Consider the following 4069-nt stretch of genomic DNA (forward strand, 5'->3'; position numbering starts at 1 on the left):
ATGGCAAAATGCAACACGCAAGCAGCTGGCATGGCAACAACGGCGAATAACTGGAGGACACCTAGCGCATCGAATCTGGGGCGTTACAACAGGTCATCTGCCTTTGACTCCTCGAGGTTAGAATAGTCATTAGGATGATATTCTGAACAAGAATCAACAGGTGGGGAGTGTACGAGTTTCATTGCTTCCAGAATGGCACTCAATGCCTTGCTGCCAATTTTCTAAGGCATTGCAGTGTTCCACAATATTCTTCTGATGCGCGGATTCTGATATTCACTTTAATTGCGTATAATATCTGAGAACCATGAAAACATAAATAGTTGTGAGATTATCTTTGTAATGTAGATGATATTCTAATATAGGGGCGCGCCTGTAAACACTTATGTGCTATCGCTGGATTTTGATGAGAGAGCTCATATGTGCTGTAATATCGTGCATGCATTTATGTAATCTGGCACAAGTAGACAAAAAAATAGGCTCCAGAAGTAAGGATAGCTGGCAGATGATAGGTTCATAATATACTGTATAGAGAGTTTATTGCCAAACCATGATAACAAGAGCACACAACAACTAGGCAGATCATAGTGTACATAACAGGGGTACACCATAACCACGATATATAAATCGGGAAAGTGGAACTGCCTTGAAAGTATGGTGTTGTATTGCCACTAGTAATTGAAAGCCTATCGATCACGTACAGGCCAGCACTATCGAACATGGTAAAGAAGAGCAAGCAGATTTTGGATAATAAAATGTTGGTTGCGCAGTGCCCACACATGATGAACTAGAGCACATTAAGAATGCAACTCCCAGCTGTCTCTCGACCATTTCAGGCGGTTGGATGAAGATCCTACGTCTCCTAACCCTTCTTGTTCCTCGTCTCTGATTCTTCCCATACAGAACACCGCACGGGCCGCCGGCCGGACCACCGGCCCCCACCGCCTGTGTTCCTCCGCCAACCCCACCCCCCACCCGCGTCGAGTTTTCTTTGTTCGGTGAGGCCCCACAACCACCCGAGCCCCTTGGATCGCACCAGCGAACTCCGGTGAGCTCTGAAAAATCGACTGACCCAATTTTGAAATTTAGTCTACTGTGATTTAACTAGTGTGGAATGTAAAAGGGGAAAACCATAAGCATTGGGAGTATAGTGTTGAGCGTGCCATGGTGGATCTGAAGGTGCAAACCAGACAAAGGCAACTTCGCAACCAAGACAAGAAATCAGTGTAAAGCAGTGGTGATCTATTTTCTTGCTACGATAAATAAGTTGAGCAGATACGAAAGAGTACTGCCTCTGGTGCGGCGTCGTGTGCGCATCTGCTGAGAATTTGACGGTGCTGCAGTAGCGACGGCTGTCGGCGGCGTGGAAGCAGATCTAGGAGGGTAGACGGTGGCGGCGGGGCATGGTGTACGAGACGGTCGTAGGAGCGGCGCCGGCAAGGTGGACGATGGCGGGGATGAAGTGAGAGGACGGGATGCAAGGATCCCGGTCTGAAGGCATGGATGAGAGAGGTCGATCTCTTGTAATGGACGGCGGCGTCGGGGTATCAGCTCCGGCATGGTGGAGGAGGACGGCGGTGGATGGGGTGGCGGACGTCGGCGGACGGAGGAGGGTGGGGTGGAGAGGGTGTTTTGGCGCCCACTGAGTACGAATGGGGAAAAGGGAGGTAGAGAGGAAGGGGGGAACCATGTATTCAGGGCGCGCTTGTCTCAAATGCGAGGAAATTTACAAAGTTAGCCCCCGTTTCAAATTTCTACTACATCACAGCAACATTAGTCGGTTGGGGATAGGACGGTAATCTCGCATACACCGAATATTTGCTGATGAGAGTTTGCTTTTGGCGCCCACCGTGTATGAATATGAATCAGGGAGGGAGTCGATTTCAACCGAGGGCACACTATGGTTTGGCGCCCACCGTGTATGAATCCGTGTGAGAGGTGGTTACGTCACATTTGGGTGAAATTACAAACCTACCCCTATCGAAACCTATAGAAATCCAGCAGATAGGCTTTGCGTGGCAGGGATAGGCAGTAGTGATTTCCATCTCGCAGATTTTGGTTCCGGGCGGTTACAGCGACTTTCCCCGCTTCGTTCAAATTTTGCACAGTGCACGTTTACCGTCCCAACTCAATTCGACTCCCATTTGTATTCTATTTTTTTCGGGCGGGATCCATTTTCACTGGGAATTACATTCTATATACATCATTTTTTTATATATACTTTCAAACGCACAACACCATTTATACATAAATATGGTTTACAAATGGCATGATCTCAGATTCATAAGGTTGTATCCATCAATTTGGATTTTCAAATATTTGAAACCACTTTATGTTGAAATCCAATGTATGCATTCCTCGCTAACTGTCTCCAATTAATGTGTGTTTCATGCGGGTTTTTTTTTAACTTCTCAAACATGTATAATGTGTTTCACACACGCAACATATAGTGTAATCCCGTTTAGACATTAATTGCATATAAACCATGCATTTTTGGTAATTGAAGAATCTATGGATCACCAATATTGATAAACTATATAACATTACACGTGTGCCCAAATTCAAATGAATATGCATGTTTGATACACCAATTTGCGTTATGATATTATCGATGTCGTGATATCCAGTTTAAATATTTGAATCCTCTTTAATCCAGATATTCGTCTCATATAGCTATCACTCATGCTTATATAGGACTATCTCTCTGGACCTATACGCGTTCATCGTGTCTCAGGCATCTCTCGTGCTACCTGTATGTCGACAATGATCTTTTATCTTCGTAACACACTGACGGTACTCTCTCCCTCGACCTTTCATCACTCTATCTCTCTCTAAGTATATCTCGCTCCCTCCTATGTGTCTCTAGCTATGATTCTCCATGTGGAATCTCTTTCTATCACACAAACACAAAACTTTGTCTCCCGCGGTCTCATTTCTCTCAACTATTCCCATGTGTGCCACTCACACACCCCTCATACAGAGATGTCTTTCGCTCCTTAGATATGAGAACCTACGACTCTTCCTCTTCAATATCTCTTCCTCACACACAAACACAAACTCTGTCTCCCCAGGTCTCATATTTCTCCATTGTTCTCTTGTATGTCGCTCAAACACACCCTCTCTCCCTAGAGATATCTTGTGTTCCCTCTTATGTCTCTCTAGCTATCACTCTCGTTGTGAAATATCTTTCTCTCTCGCAGACACAAAACTCTGTCTCTCTGGATCTCATTTCTCTCTGATATCTGTTTGTATGTGACTCACATGCACCCTCTCTCTATCTCTCTCACACCCACACACATAACCCAGCCTTCTGATCCACTCAACTCCTATCTCTAACACACACTAGCTAGCATCTTTATCTTTCTATTTATCTGTTTCTCCATCAACCTTCTTTCTCGCCCTCACTCTTGATTCCTATCACGCACACTACATATGTTTCTCTCTACATGTAGTCAAGTGCCCTCTCACACACTTATATAACTTCACCCTTTGAACCACCCGACGGTCATCTCCAACACTCAAACTAACGGATGTCCCTCTAGCTAGCATCTCCATCTCTGTATCTATCTGTAGTTTCTCCATTAACATTTCTTTCTCGCACGGAGTCTTGCTTCCTATCACCCACACTATATATGTCTCTCCATACATATGCATTTATAGGTTGATCTCTTTTGCACAATCATTGCGCCTCACCCCCTCTGCTCGCCATAGATGCATGCTCCAGCCCACGCCACTATCTCTTAAAGACAAAAACACATGCTCAATTGTTGGGCCCTCTTCCCTGCATTCTCACATGCATGCATATTGTCATACCGATCCGTCTCTCCCATGTTGTTGATCTTATGACTTATGTCTTCTTTCTTTTATCTCTATCATGCGCGCGTGCACACACACACACATCCCACGTATACATGTATACCTCTCACACATGCACGTTCAAGGTCTCTATGTCTCCATACATAGTTAATAACCCTCAATCCTAACGCCACATCGAATCATTCTCCTCTTTTGTGCACATAACTTCCGCCTGGATGGGTAAAACACACACTCACACTTAATAATCTCCTTGTAG

The sequence above is a fragment of the Triticum dicoccoides genome, chromosome 4B (assembly GCF_002162155.2).
Source record: "Triticum dicoccoides isolate Atlit2015 ecotype Zavitan chromosome 4B, WEW_v2.0, whole genome shotgun sequence".
NCBI classification, from domain to species: domain Eukaryota; kingdom Viridiplantae; phylum Streptophyta; class Magnoliopsida; order Poales; family Poaceae; genus Triticum; species Triticum dicoccoides.